Here is a 16,827-nt window from a genome sequence, read left to right as displayed (position 1 = left end):
AGACTTGGCAACTTGCAAAAGAAATGCTGCCAGTTCTGATTTTAAAACGAAGGCTATATTTCTGCAACATTTAAACAATTGGTTGATTGAGTGAAACTATCTCCCCAATGTAATTTGACAACATGTAGATGAACAGACGTTTGATTAATTCATCTTACAATCACTTGTCAAGATGTTGCAAAAGTGGGCTGATTTCTGTTTCACACAGCTGAGATTTATGATATCATTAAAGAGCTAAGGTTCAGTGACTTTAAATTATGCTTGAATTATGACTTAATGTCTTACATTAATAACGGTGGGATATGTAGATTTTCTTTAAAACTTAGTGTGACTTTTTTGGCTTTTAGTGACATTTATCAAGGATAAGTAGGTGCTGAGTGCTCAAATGCACTTTAACCATGCTTTTATCTTATGCTTAGAAAACTACAGTAGCCTCTTTGTTTTGCATTTTATGATGCTAATCTCTCTCCTCCAGTCTATCCTATACTGTTAAGGAAATGTCCTTAAATATTATTTAATAGTATAATTTTCCTCCTCAAAAACTTCAACACTATATATGTGCACAAATCTCATTATAACCAATCTAAGTGAACATATGGAAAATAATAAAAGTATCGACAGATATACATGAAGGTAATGAATATAGAATGTTTGGTTGCATTTTAGAAATTCTTGTTCCTTATCTGTGTTTTCTTATTTTCTGCAATGAGTACATCTTGCCTATGTAAAAATTATTTAAATTCCCTTTCATATTTTTAAAGTTTCAATAATTCCCATTTCCTTGATTAAAAAAAGAAATAGGAAAAGGACAAAAAGTGAAAAGCATATAGGAAGAATGTAGAAATAATCCAGGTGTATTAGTAATCACTATCAATATAAGTAAAATAAACTCTCCAGTTAAAAAACAAATGTCATTCTCCAAAGAAGACATATAGATGGCCAAATAATATATGAAAAGATGCTCAACATCAGTATTAGAGAAATGCAAATCAAAACTACAATGAGGTACCACCTCACACCGGTCAGAATGGCCATCATCAAGAAATCTACAAACAATAAATGCTGGAGAGAGTGTGGAGAAAAGGGACTCCTCCCACACTGTTGGTGGGGATGTAAACTGGTATAACCATTATGGAGAACAGTATGGAGGTTCCTTAGAAAACTAAATATAGAACTACCATATGATCCAGCAATCCCACTCCTGGGCATATATCTGGAGAAAAACATAATTTGAAAAGATACATGCATCCCAATGTTCATAGCAGCACTATTTACAATAGCCAAGACATGGAAGCAACCTAAATGTCCATCAACAGAGGAGTGGATAAAGAAGATGTGGTACATATATACAATGGAATATTACTCAGCCATAAAAAAGAACAAAATAGTGCCATCTGCAGCAACATGGATGGACCTACAGATTGTCATAGGGAGTGAAGTAAGTCAGGCAGAGAAAGACAAATACCATATGCTATCGCTTTTATGTAGAATCTAAAAAAAATGGTACAAATGAACTTATTTACAAAACAGAAATAGAGTCACAGATGTAGAAAACAAACTTATGGTTACTGGGGGGAAAAATGGGGAGAGGGATAAATTGGGAGATTGGGATTGATGTATACACACTACTATATATGAAATAGATAACTAACAAGGACCGACTGTATAGCACAGGCAACTCTACTCAGTACTCTGTAATGACCTATATGGGAAAAGAATCTAAAAAAGAGTGGATGTATGTATATGTATAACTGATTCACTTTGCTGTACACCTGAAACTAACACAACATTGTAAATCAACTATACTCCAATAAAAAGTTTTTTAAAAAATCAAAAAAAATGTCAGATTGAATTTTTTAAAAAAATAAATAAATTTATTTATTTATTTGTTTATTTATGGCTGCGTTGGGTCTCTGTTGCTGTGCGCGGGCTTCCTCTAGTTGCTGAGAGCAGGGGCTACTCTTTGTTGCGGTGTGTGGCTTCTTATTGCGGTGGCTTCTCTTGTTGTAGAGTACGGGCTCTACGGGCTCTAGGCATGCAGGCTTCAGTAGTTGTGGCACATGGGCTCAGTAGTTGTGGCTTGCGGGCTCTAGAGCGCAGGCTCAGTAGTTGTGGTGAACAGGCTTAGTTGCTCCGCGGCATGTGGGATCTTCCTGGACCAGGGCTCGAACCCACATCTCCCACACCGGCAGGCAGATTCCCAACCACTGTCCCACGAGGGAAGCCCCAGATTGAATTTTAAAACAAAAAAATTCCAGCTATATTCTTCTCATAGGATATATACTTAAAACTTTTGGATAAAATTTTAAAGTCAAAGGACAGAAAAAGTTTATCATTCAGTGGTAAACAAAACAAAGTTGGTATGGTTATTTTATTATCATAAAAAGTAAACTTTAGTCAAGAGGCATTCCTAGGGATGAAGACTTTAAGTCAATCCTAAGATACAATAGTTCTCTTTTATATGCACCTAATAATGTAGTCTCAGATTGTACTAGGGGATCTTATAATACAACTCTCAGTAACTTATAGATCAAGCAAACAAAAACATCAGCAAGGAAATAGAAGATTTGAAAAGTATGATTAACAAGTTTGATCTGTTTAACATTATCAGAGAACATTGTACTCTATAACTGTAAAAAAAATTTTTTTCAAGCATACCAGGAACCTTATGAAAACTGACTACATTCTAAAGCATAAAGGTACTCTCAACAAACGTCAAAAGATTGGTATCATATAGCTTATATTTCTTAAACACAATCCAATGAAGTTACAAATTGATAACAAGTTTGAATCTAAGTTTCAAACTCTTAAAACACATAAAACACTTAAAAACACAATTTCAAAGCACTCATAGATTTTAAAAAACCTAATTAAAATTATAAATATTTAGAAGTAAATGGTAACAAAAATATTATATAGTAAAACTTTTGGTAGAAACTAAAGTAAACTTTGGAATGAGTTTTATCTCCTTTAATACTTTCATCAGAAGTAGGCTCAAAATTAATGAGCTAGATTGTTTATCCAATAATACAATTTTGGTTTAATGGTAGAAATTAATTAATATAATTTACTATATTAACAGGTTAAAGGAGAAAAAGTATTTAATTATATTAATAAAAACAGTTAAAAACAAGTTTGACAGAATTCAGCATTCATTCATGATAAAATGCCTTAGCAAGCTTGGAATAAAATTGAACTTTCTTAACCTGAAAAAGGTCTTATACAAAAGTGTACAGTAAGTGTCATACTCAACGTGAAATGTAAGAAGCATTCTTTTTATAACCCAGAACAAGCCAAAGATGCCTACTGTCATTGCTTCTAACCAATATGAAATCAATGAGAGAGTTTTGCAAGTTTATTTGATACCAAAATAAAAACACAAACTCAATTCTATATCCATGTACCTACAACAATCATGAAATGTAATTAAAATAAAACAGAAAAATACATTTTTTCTAGTATCCCCCAAATTAACAACAATGGCTAATCACCACCACCAAAAAAACCTGTCAAAATATGCATGCCTTTTATGGAGAAAATTATAACATTTTGTTGTACGATATTAATAAGATCTAAACAGATACATGTATACTATGTTCTCAGGCCTTATATTATGAAAAAAGTGAATTCTCTCAAATTCTACCTAAAAATTTAAAGTAATTCTAACTTGGTTTTTCATGAACTTGAATAAAGTAATTCTGAAATGTACATGGAAGAGCAGAGATGATCAATGTGGTGTTACTTGCTCAACCAGGTGTTGGGACAGTGTGTGTTGTCATAGAAAATGACAATTAGACCAATAGGAACAAGTAAAGAAACTGGACAGATCCTTTTCTATTTGGAATTTGAATTTTAGAAGAACAGGCATTGTAAATCAATAGGAAAAGGAAGAACAATGTAATAAATGATGCTGGGAACAGTGATAATCCATGTGGAAATAATAAAATTGGAGCCATATCTCATCTCACACACAAAAATTTTAATTCCAGGTGGATTAAGTGAAATGCAATATTTAAAACAAATACTTTGAGAAGGCAATATAACAGAGTATCTTTTTTTTTTTAACATCTTTATTGGAGTATAATTGCTTTACAATGGTGTGTTAGTTTCTGCTTTATAACAAAGTGAATCAGTTATACATATACATATGTTCCCATATCTCTTCCCTCTTGCATCTCCCTCCCTCCCATCCTCCCCATCCCACCCCTCTAGGTGGTCACAAAGCACCGAGCTGATCTCCCTGTGCTATGTGACTGCTTCCCACTAGCTATCTATTTTACATTTGGTAGTGTATATATGTCCATGCCACTCTCTCACCCTGTCACATCTTACCCCTCCCCCTCCCCATATCCTCAAGTCCATTCTATAGTAGGTCTGTGTCTTTATTCCCATCTTGCCACTAGGTTCTTCATGACCTTTTTTTTTTTTTCCTTAGATTCCATATATATGTGTTAGCATACTGTATTTGTTTTTCTCTTTCTGACTTACTTCACTCTGTATGACAGACTCTAACTCCATCCACCTCACTACAAATACCTCCATTTCATTTCTTTTTATGGCTGAGTAATATTCCATTGTATATATGTGCCACATCTTCTTTATCCATTCGTCCGATGATGGACACTTAGGTTGCTTCCATGTCCTGGCTATTGTAAATAGAGCTGCAATGAACATTTTGGTACATGACTCTTTTTGAATTATGGTTTTCTCAGGGTATATGCCCAGTAGTGGGATTGCTGGGTCTTATGGTAGTTCTATTTTTAGTTTTTTAAGGAACCTCCATACTGTTCTCCATAGTGGCTGTATCAATTTACATTCCCACCAACAGTGCAAGAGTGTTCCCTTTTCTCCACACCCTCTCCAGCATTTATTGTTTGTAGATTTTTTGATGATGGCCATTCTGACCGGTGTGAGATGATATCTCATTGTAGTTTTGATTTGCATTTCTCTAATGATTAATGATGTTGAGCATTCTTTCATGTGTCTGTTGGTAATCTGTATATCTTCTTTGGAGAAATGTGTATTTAGGTCTTCTGCCCATTTTTGGATTGGGTTGTTCGTTTTTTTGTTATTGAGCTGCATGAGCTTCTTGTAAGTCTTGGAGATTAATCCTTTGTCCATTGCTTCATTTGCAAATATTTTCTCCCATTCTGAGGGTTGTCTTTTGGTCTTGTTTATGGTTTCCTTTGCTGTGCAAAAGCTTTTAAGTTTCATTAGGTCCCATTTGTTTATTTGTGTTTTTATTTCCATTTCTCTAGGAGTTGGGTCAAAAAGGATCTTGCTGTGATTTATGTCATAGAGTGTTCTGCCTATGTTTTCCTCTAAGAGTTTGATAGTGTCTGGCCTTACATTTAGGTCTTTAATCCATTTTGAATTTATTTTTGTGTATGGTGTTATGGAGTGTTCTAATTTCATACTTTTACATGTACCTTATAACAGAGTATCTTTATATTCTGGTGTTTGGATATGGAAGTATCTCTTAAGATATTTAATGTTAATTTAAATTAAGTACTTCTTTCTAGCAAAAGATAACCATAAATAAAAAGAGTAAAAGATAAGCCAAGGTCTAGGACAAAATATTTCCAACATATGTCACTAAAAAATTATTACTAACTAGTATGTATAAAGAACTCCTATGGCTCAAAAAGGCAGAGGGAAAACTCAACAAAAACTAATAGAAAAGTTGGCAAAAGAGATGAATAAACATTTCACAGATGAGGAAACAGGAAAAGCTCATAAGCATATGAAAAGATGATAAACATCATTAGTAATTAAATCAAATTCAATTTGGTATATTTACATGTTAAACCACAATGAGATATTTCTTTTTTTTTTCAGTTTGCTAGTATTTTGTTGGTAATTTAAAAAATTTTTTTAAATTTAATTTTATTTATTTTTTTTATACAGCAGGTTCTTATTAGTCATCAATTTTATACACATCAGTGTATACATGTCAATCCCAATCGCCCAATTCAGCACACCACCATCCCCACCCCTCCGCGGCTTTCCCCCAGTGGTGTCCATATGTTTGTTCTCTACCTCTGTGTCTCAATTTCTGCCCTGCAAACTGGTTCATCTGTACCATTTTTCTGGGTTCCACAAAAATGCGTTAATATATGATATTTGTTTTTCTCTTTCTGACTTACTTCACTCTGTATGACAGTCTCTAGATCCATCCACGTCTCTACAAATGACCCAATTTCATTCCTTTTTATGGCTGAGTAATATTCCATTGTATATATGTAGCACATCTTCTTTATCCATTCATCTCTCGATGGGCATTTAGGTTGCTTCCGTGACCTGGCTATTGTAAATAGTGCTGTAATGAACATTGGGGTGCATGTGTCTTTTTGAATTATAGTTTTCTCTGGGTATATGCCCAGTAGTGGGATTGCTGGATCATATGGTAATTCTATTTTTAGTTTTTTAAGAAACCTCCATACTGTTCTCCATAGTGGCTGTATCAATTTACATTCCCACCAACAGTGCAAGAGGGTTCCCTTTTCTCCACACCCTCTCCAGCATTTGTTGTTTGTAGATTTTCTGATGATGCCCATTCTAACTGGTGTGAGGTGATACCTCATCACAATGAGGTATTTCATATGTACCAAATTGGCAAAGATTTTAAAAGTCAGAAAATACCAAGTATTTACAAGGATATAGAATAGGGGTTGGCAAACTTTTCCTGCAACGGGTAGAAGGTAAATATTTTAGACTTTGCAGGTGAGGAGTTCTCTTGTAAGGACTCAACTTTGCCATTGTATCACAAAAGCAATTGCAGACAATATGCAACCAATTGGTGGCTGTTTCCAATAAACTTTATTTACAAATTAAAAAAACCCCAAAACCCAGCAGGCTTGCTTTGTCTTATGGGCTGTAGATTGCTGATCCTTGATGTAAAGGAAAGAGAAATCACATGGGAGTGTAAATTTGTGTAAACCTTTTGTAATTATCTACCAGAAGAATCCATGCACAGTCCACTCCTACATACATTACTGTAGAGGAACTCCAGCACGTGTACACCAGTGACCTGTGCAAAAATGTTCATAACAGGATGTTCATGAGAGCAAAATGCTAGAATCATCTCAAATGTGTATCACCAATAACACAGATATGAATTTTTAAATATTCATAGAAAGAAATACTATATAACAGAATATGGATGAACCATGGCTAAAGGCGGTAACATGGATGCATGTCAAAAACATAGTGCTGAGAAAACAGGTCACTGAGGAGTAAAGAGGCAACACTAAAAATATACATATTTTTAGAATGTCATGCTAGGTGACAAAACTAAATTGAGAAGCCATAGAATGATTAATATAAAATGCAGGACTATGTTCCCTTCTTGCGGGCAGGACAGAATGTAATCTGGGAAGGTCACACAAGGGTTTCTAAGGTACTGGTGCTGTTCTCCTCCTTAATGCAGTTGGTAGATCCTTGAGGGTGTCTTTCATTTTATTCTTTAAATACTAAATATATATTTTATGTTCCTTTATCTATGTGATATTTTCTAATATATCAATTCAACTACAGTGTGTGATCAAGGTAATTAGATTTTTTAATTTATTTTTTATTGAGGTAACATTGCTTTATAATGTTATATAAGTTTCATGTGTACAACACTGTATTTCTACTTCTATATACTCTACAGTGTGCTTATCCCCCCAAATTTAGTTTCCATCCATTATCATAAAGTTGATCCTTTTTTACCCATTTCACCTTCCCCTCTGCCTCTTCCCAGCTGGTAACCACTACTCTGTTCTTCATATGTACATGTTTGTTTTTGTTTGGTTTGTTCATTTATTTTGGTTTTTTGTTTGTTTTTAATATTCCCCATATGAGTGAAATCATACAATATTTGTCTTTGTCCATCTGACTTATATCACTTAGCATGATAACCTCAAGGTCCATCCATGTTGTCAAAAGTGGCAGAATTCCATCTTTTTTATGGCTGAGTAGTATTCCATTGTGTTTACATTCCACCTCTTCTTTATACATTCATCCATGAACTGGCACTTAGGTTGTTTCCATATCTTGCTGTTGTGAATAAATGCCTCAATGAACAGAGGAATGAATATATCTTTTGGTATTAGTGTTTTTGTATTCTTTGGATAAATACCCAGAAGTGGGATAGCTGGATAATATGGTAGTTCTATTCTTAATTTTTTGAGGAATCTCTGTACTATTTTCCATAGTGGCTGCACTAATTTATATTCCCACATCCTGGCCAACACATTATTTCTTGCCTTTTTGATAATAGCCATTCTAACAGGTGTAGGTGATATCTTATTGTGGTTTTGATTTGCATTTCCCTAATAATCAGTGATGTTGGGCATCTTTTCATGTGCCTATTGGTCTCTATGTTTTCTTTGGAAAAATATCTATTCAGCTCCACTGCCCATTTTTTAATCAGGTTGTTTGTTTTTCTGTTGTTGAGTTGTATCAAGTTAACTAATGTTTTAGAACAATTACTCTGGTACAGGTATTCAGGACTAACCAGAGGGATGTAAAGAAGTATTAGGCAGACTGGTTAAGAGATTGTTAGAGTACTCCATGCATAAGGAGCCTTGGTCATGTAATTTGAGAGAAAGAAGTAAATTCAAGAAACTTTTTAAGATACAGATGTAAAGATCTTGGGTAGAGGTGGGAAGCTTGGGAAGCATAGATAAGCCTAGCAAACTTTTTTTGTTGTTGATGTTGTTTACATCTTTTATATTTTCTGAGCACTTGTTGAAGATGTTAAGAAAATGAGGAAAAAAACTAATGAGAACTTTTGAGTGATCTAACCAAGTAATTTTGCCCCAGAAGAGCCTAAATGAAATGTTTACTGGAATAAACACAAAACAGAAAAAACAAAACAAAAATTTATTGTAAAAATTCCCAAGAAAAGTTGAACAGCATTTATTTTGACATAGTGATGAAAGAATAACTCATAGTAATATTATTTAATGAATAATGACCAAACAGTTGACACCATATAAATAGGAGCTACTTTGAACATGAAAAGGTAGGAAGAAATGTGATCAACTTACCATGGTGGTTAAGAGTGTGAGTTCAAACCCTGAGTGATCGTTGGCAACATTTTTAATGTTCTTAAAACTCAGTTTCCAATCTGTAAAATGGGTGTAATGATATCTATTTCAGATAATTTTTGTGGGACTTGACGTAGTGTTTTCATGTGCTTACTACATTGCATAGCACATGATAAAAACTTGGTAAATGACAGACAACAGAAATATAATGATATAAAACATAGGAGAAATTGTGTCTTTTAAAGAAATAACTGGTAAGTTTTTTTTTCCTAACATTATCTTGACCTGTTTGTATCAATAATAATGTTTTTACCAGTGGAACCATCAGCTGCCTGGCTTTGCTGCTTTGCTGGTGTTGCCCTTTTCCTCCAACACTTTGAAAAAACGCTGGATGATACAACTGGATTTATTTTAGCTCATACTTTGATACAGTTACTTTTCTCTCAATGACTTTGGAAAGGGCAAATTCACTGAACAAGTATAGCTGTGATTTCACAAAACATATCTCACACTTCTGTGCTTTGGAGTGTATCCTTAGAGAAAAAAAGTTGAACATACCCGTCTCACTCCTAGCCATCAGCAAGAGAGAAATGGGTAAAAGCTGGGCTTACGTGCATTGAAATTCTGGGTTCTGAGCTTCTCATTTCTGTGGGAAACTCAGTTATAATAAAAAAAATAGAGTGAGTAAAAGGAAGGAAAGTGAGAGCCCTTGCACAGGAAGGACGACAGTCACTGTTTGGAGTGAATGATTTACATTAACTGCCTATACAACTCAAATTGCACTGATAATAGTTGAATTTCCTGCTGTATTTTTTATTGGGTACATTCAACCTTCAATGGCTCAAAACTTTTTTTTTCTCATTTAATAGTAAGAGCAATAAAGTCATATCTTAACTACATGAAAGGGGATTACTTTAGGATTTTAAAAATATGCATTGCCTTGGGAGAAAAACACACAACCTTCAAGGTGAAATGTGAAATACTGCCTTTCAGTTATTAATTATATTTTATGGAGATACTATTTCAATCTTACTTGACTTTTGAATTAGACTGTTTAACGCTTGGGGCCATATACAGCTACTATAAGAAATTAACTTTGGAAATACTTTAAAAGAAAATAAAGAGAAAGAAAATGGAAACTTGGTTTCTTTATGAAAACCTGAAAACTCTTTCTAGTAATTTTCTCAAGCTGATCAAGCAGCTGGTCTGTTAATTGTCATATTTGTAATATTTTAATAGTAAGTTACTAATCACCAAAATAGTACCTTATTTGGAAGTGGTTTTGGTATATTTTACATAAGAGTAAAAGTTAGATTTTCCTAAAGATGTAGCTAGTCTTTGCAACTGGGGAGGTGGGTCGGGGGGAGGAGTAGGTCAGTCACTTCTAACTATAATTTGTTTTCATTCACTGGTTCTTCTTATGTAGGTTTTAATATGTCAGTTTAAGTAAATAATGAAAAAGGAAAAGATCAAATAAATACACAGGGAATATCAGAGATATTCTTGACCAGGAACTCATTCATTAGAAAAATTTAGTAATAGTATTTCACAACGTCCTTTACAACTAGGACAAATAAGTAGTGACCAAAGCACCATTTACATAGATTAAAAGCATGGATACATTCAATCATAGCAATTAAAAACATTTTTCAGTTTGGTAAAATCCAAAGTAAATTCTTGTAACTTGTTAAAAAAAATAAATGATCTGAACGAATGTTTTGCTTTTCGAGAGTTGTATAGACAGGAGCCAATCTCAATGTCAGTTTGGTAGTACATGCATCATCATCAAAGTGAGTCAAATGGTCACAGTGCCCACAGCGCTCTCTGATGGGTGACACAAGATATGATAAGCCACGGACTGAATTGGAATCTCTGTTCGCTCAGGCCGTTGGCTGTCTCTCAATGATGAAGGATGGAGGTATATGACTGGCAGGAAAGCCCAAGAGTGTGTTAGTAAATAAAGTGAAAAATGAGGGCTAGGCTCAGTCTTATTAACTCCACAGCAATAAGAACACAAATGGCAGAGTGTAAACTTTACTCCACAAGGTAGAGAAATGATTATAATGGCCAGTACTCTTCAGTGCTTGTGATACACTAGACACTTGACTAAGAACTTCACATACCTTATGCCATCTCTTGATTCTCGATCCTCCTGACAACACTGTGTAGTAATTACTGTTGTTATCACCATGTTATAAGGAGGAAGCTGAGGTCAAGGGAAGCTAAATAAATTGGATCAAAGTCACAAGCTAAATAAATAAATGAACTAGGTTTTGAACTTAGGTCTCTGATTCCAGAGCCCATATTTTAAACCCCTTACTGTGGTTCTGGGGTAAGGGAAGACTAAGTGACTCCCAGTGTAGGAAATTCTACTGTGAGACCAGGACTAAGTGTTTGATTTGAGGATCTAGTAATAATACCTATGCCCTCTGCGTGACCAGTAATAAATATGAAAGATCTGATAAGAAATATTGGCTGTTATCTATCATAAAAAGTCTACAAATAATAAATGCTAGAGAGGGTGTGGAGAAAAGGGAACCCTTGTACACTGTTGGTAGGAATGTAAATTGATACAGTCACTATGGAAAACAGTATGGAGTTTCTTAAAAAACTAAAAATAGAACTACCGTATGATCCAGCAATCCCACTTCTGGGTATACATCTGGAAAAGAAGAAAGCTCTAATTCGAAAAGATATGTGCACTCCAATGTTCATAGCAGCACTATTAACAATAGCCAAGACATAGAAATAACCCAAATGCCCATCAACAGATGACTGGTTTGAGATGTATACACACACACGCATGCACACACACACAATGGAATATTACTCAGCTATAAAAAAGAATGAAACATTGCCATTTGCAGCAACATGGATGGACCTAGAGATTATTGTACCAAGTGAAGTAAGTCAGAGAAAGACAAATATGTTATCACTTATATATGGAATCTAAAAAATAATACAAATGAATCTGTATGTGCAAAACAGAAACAGACTCATAGACATGGAAAACAAACTTATGGCTACCAAAGGGGGAAGAGAGGGAGGGATAAGTTAGGAATCTGAGGTTAACAGATACAAACTACTACACATAAAATACATAAGCAACAAGGATTTACTGTATAACACAGGAAACTATATTCAGTATCTTGTAATAACCTATAATGGAAAATAATCTGAAAAAGATATATATAACTGAATCACTTTGCTGTACACCTGAAACTAACACAATATTGTAAATCAATTATGTTTCAATAAAAAAGCTATAGATCATTGAAACAAATGCAAAAAACACCCCGCGAATAAATATTGCCTGTTATAATTTAGGTAAGCTGAAGAAAGCATTCTTTGAAAGTTCCACCTGTTTACTAGACATTTTCTTATGAACATCTGTCAAATTTCCAAGTGCCTATGGAGGGTCAGCAAGGATATAAGAATAAAGATGTCCCCAAAGAGTTTGTTTGGGGGAGGCTGTGAAATAAATGTGGGAAAGTGCACTAGGTTAATTACTGCAGCCATTTAAGATAACTTAAAGTCTATATAGTATCACAAAGAAAAATGATGAGAATACTACTGGCATATGCGAATATAAGTTGCACATACATTATAATTATGGCTATATTTTAAAAGGCACTCTTAAAAAAACCCAGAAATATACTAAAGGCTAATTACTTACTAATTTTTTCTCTAATTATGAGTCTTAAATAATGTAAATTATTGTCATAATAGAAAAGAATGAATAAATAGGACACCAAAACAGGAAAGTAAGAATGTATTTGAAAGAGACATTCAAGGCTTGGGATCCATGGGGTTTCTTGACCTGTGGCTGTGGCTGATGGTGAAGCAGGAGGAGCTGAGGATGATGATTCCTAGCTTCTCTGAAGAGTGAAATGCACTCTTCAAGGTAAGAGGAGCAGCTGAGAGGAAGATAATTGAGTTCAGTTTAGACGTCGTAGAGTGTCACAATTAACCCGAATACCGAATGCAGGAGAAGGAGGAGGAGATTTGGGGGGAAGAAAATTTGTTAAGTTTTTGTTAAGTTTATTATATGCTGACTATCCACCAGACAACTGGTAATTTTATACCAGTGTTTGGAACAGAGGTTAGGAGTAGTGATCATCATAGGGGAGCTACCGATGCATAATGACTGCAGTTCTGAGAGTGTATGAAATTGTCCAGGAAAGGATCCCAGAGAGAAGACAGAGCCAAGGAAAGAACCTTGAGAAACTCAGATGGGAGGAATGGAGCAGCTGAGACTGTGGGCGTCGAGTCTGTTTCAGAGGCTAGTACTGCGTGTCTTCTGTGAGTTACTGAGGGCATTAGGAATGGACTCAGATACTGAAAGTAAAAAGTATTAAGGTGGTGACAAAGTGAGAGAGTGGCATGGACATATATACACTACCAAATGTAAAATAGATAGTGGGAAGCAGCCGCATAGCACAGGGAGATCAGCTCGGTGCTTTGTGACCACCTAGAGGGGTGGGATAGGGAGGGTGGGAGGGAGGGAGACCCAAGAGGGAAGAGATATGGGAACATGTGTATATGTATAACTGATTCACTTTGTTATAAAGCAGAAACTAACACACCATTGTAAAGCAATTATACTCCAATAAAGATGATTAAAAAAAAAAAAAGAAGAAAGTTTTAAATAAAAACAAGCTATTGGAAAAAAAAAGTATTTAGGTGTAAATCCGAGTTAGAGAGGTGATCAAGAAAGGAAATGAGGGTAACTCCCAGGTAACTCCAGGTTTGAGTGACTGAATGAATGGTGGTGTCACCAACTGATTAATGGAATAAAGAGGATTAGCAGATTTGGTGAAAATTCATGGATCTAGATTTTGAGTCTCAAATGTCTATGGTATATCTGAGAAGAAACAGCCAGTCAGCAGGGAGATCTGATTGGAGCTCATGAGTGAGGTCAGGGCCAGTGTGGAGATGGTAGTTGAAAACCCTGGCAGTGGGTGTAGTATCCCAGAAAGAATAGGTCAGAGAGCATCCAGTGCTGCAGAGAGGATCAGGACAAAGTATGAGAGGGGGCCACTGATTTGGCTGTGGGAGGGTCATTGGTACTTCGGTCAGGGTATAGGATCAAAAGTGCTGTTGCACTGGGTTGAGTAGTGAATGTGGAGGACGGAATGACAACAGCGAAGACAGACCACCCTCTTACATATAAGATGCTGGGTCTTTTAGACTCAGGAAAAGATGCACCACATGTTTATAGAATGTAGAAAATGAGCCAGAGAGGAAAGAATGGTTGAAAATACTTCAATATGGAGATGATGGATAAAGTAGGTCCTAGAGAAGGTCTCAGGGGGTCAAGTGGAAGTGGAGTTGCCATGGAAAGAATAGGGGTACCTACTGCTCTGAGAAGCCCACTGTGAAGTGCTTTGCAAACACACATTAAAGCAATAATTCCTGCCCTCTATCTCCATGCCAACCTAAATCTATGTTACAACTAGACTGTCATTGTTCCAGAAAAATAATTAGCAATCTTCAAATTAAAAAGTCCCGACCACTCTTCAGCCTTGAGCTAGCTATTGGAGTTACCCAAGTAAGAGCAGCTCCGTTATTAATCAACTCCTGAAATGTGGATCATCTGCCCTTTTGACTTTGAAATCACAATTTATTTCCTCTCCATCCTTTGGCAGTGGAGACTCTTACTTTTGAGATGCCATTAGACCCCCAACATGAATAGCCCATGGAGCTTATATGTTAAGTCAGAGCACTCCAAATTTGGTAAAAATTCATCTAGCTGCTTTTTCGTTTTAATTCATGAGGCAGAAAATGAGAAAAAATTAAGCATGCATTATATATTTTGCATATATTGCGTCAAACCGTCATTTCCAGAATGAAGGAAAAAACTAAGATCTGAAGGGATGAAGTAACTTAGTAACTTGTGATGACAGAACAGGAGCTACAGGTGAGGCTTCCTGCCTTGAATTCTGGTGCTTCATCCTGTGGCATACAGTTAGAACTTTCCATTATTAAACACAGGGATGCTTTTTCCCGCTTTCACTTCTTTTTCTTTAAAAGTACATCCATACTTTATTGTATTTGCCCTCAGACAGTAGGCTCATCCTCTTATTCCTGCAGATGATCTAACCTGGGTCTGTTTGAAAGTTTTGCTACTTACATACGTGACAGGATTGGGCTGCCAAATAAATAAAATAGTGTTTCCTTTGGCCTCAACTGCTGTAATTGGTTTATTTTGTAATTATCCCCTTTGCCAAGAGAATTGGTTTGAAGGACTTCTTCAGCTTTCACATTTGCATGGTATGATGTACCATGTCCTGAGTAGTACCTGAGTAATAAAAAATAAAAATGGAAACAAGCAAACCTGTCTTAGAACTGGTATGTTATTTGCCCCTGAATTTGGTTGGTTCTAGTTTTATAGATTTAAATATAAAACATATGAAAAGATTCTTTTGAAATTGAACCTTTAAGCTTTTCTGAGAAGAGAAGGTTCTGCATGTGTCAATTGAATTAAACATGACGTGGGATTCCCAGAGTGGAAATCTGAGCTCTTCAGACAGTGTTAGGTGGTTGGACTGAAGGGACAAATAAATCAGAGATTTGGAAAGCTTATAGGTCTTATCAAATCTTATTTACACTCTGGAGGGTGACAGCATGTAAAACAAATTAAGATGTGTCATTATTGGTATCTGAATCCCATGGTAGTTTTTCAGCTCTTCTGTGGCAATAATCCTACTTATTTAGTTTGGGTTGATGCCATCTTATTCCAGAAATGGAAGTTCTTTTGTCTTCCATGGAGTTCTGTCTTTCATTTGAATGATATTTTTGATGGTAGAGCCAGAGCACAACTAAACAAAACAAAGCAATCCCCATTGGTGACTATGTTACATTTAAGGGTATTCCTTCAAAGACAAGACATAAATAAAGTGCGTCAATTAGGAGTAGGTTGGTCTAACTTGAACAATTATGTGGGCAGGAACAGGCTTAAATTATAGCTCAGCCGTTGGGGAAACCCTTCTTATTCTAAGAAGCTGAAGTCAGTAACTTGGAAGTAACACTAGTGTGTTAGAAGTTCAGTGTGTGACATGTGTTCCTTATTTGAAGTGGGAATCACTATAGTGCATACACTTCAGCATTTCAAGGTTTGAAAATTGTCATAGCAATATTTTTTTCGTGTCTACATCAGGTGATTTCATTTTTCTTTGATTTTAAAAGCCTTGCATGAATCTCTTCCTAAATTTATAAAAAACAGAAAAATATAAATAGAAACTAACAGTCCCATATTAAACCTGCAGTGTAGAGATAACCACTATAACAATTTGGGTCCTCTTTTCTCCTTGATTAAAGAAAGTTATTAATAATAATAAAATAATAATATGAAAAGCAACAATAATTGTAACAATAGGTAACATTTACTGAGGATTATGAACCGATAAATTCATAGTTTATTTATTGAGTTTATTAAATGAGGAAATTTATATAAAGTACACAGAGTAGTGCTTTATATACATTCTATGTGCTTTATATAATTTTCTTCATTTGATCCTCACAAAGATATTATGGGATAGGTAGGTTAGTCTCCAGCGTACAGGGGACTGAAATACAGAGAGGTTAAGTAACTTGCCTAAGAGCACACAGAGTAAAGTGGTGGGGCGTTTGAATACAGATTCAAACAGTCTAACCCCAGAGTCTGAACATTTAACTATCACCCTCTGCTGCTTCATATACATGCTCATTTATATTTAATTTAAATAATTCTTTAGAAATAATGTAACATTTTGCTTTTTCTACAAACTTATAATCATAAGGATTTCCCATG

The 16,827-nt window shown here is 35.1% G+C and overlaps 1 long non-coding RNA gene across 1 annotated transcript in view; it reads left to right on the top strand.

The window, feature by feature from the left end:
* Positions 1–16,827, top strand: part of LOC309642027 — a 252,645-nt gene that overhangs the window by 18,700 nt on the left and 217,118 nt on the right. The window lies entirely within an intron of this gene.

This window comes from Balaenoptera physalus (genome assembly GCF_965194825.1).
Source record: "Balaenoptera physalus genome assembly, chromosome: 13".
NCBI lineage: Eukaryota > Metazoa > Chordata > Mammalia > Artiodactyla > Balaenopteridae > Balaenoptera > Balaenoptera physalus.
This window is presented reverse-complemented; position numbering and strand designations above follow the sequence as displayed.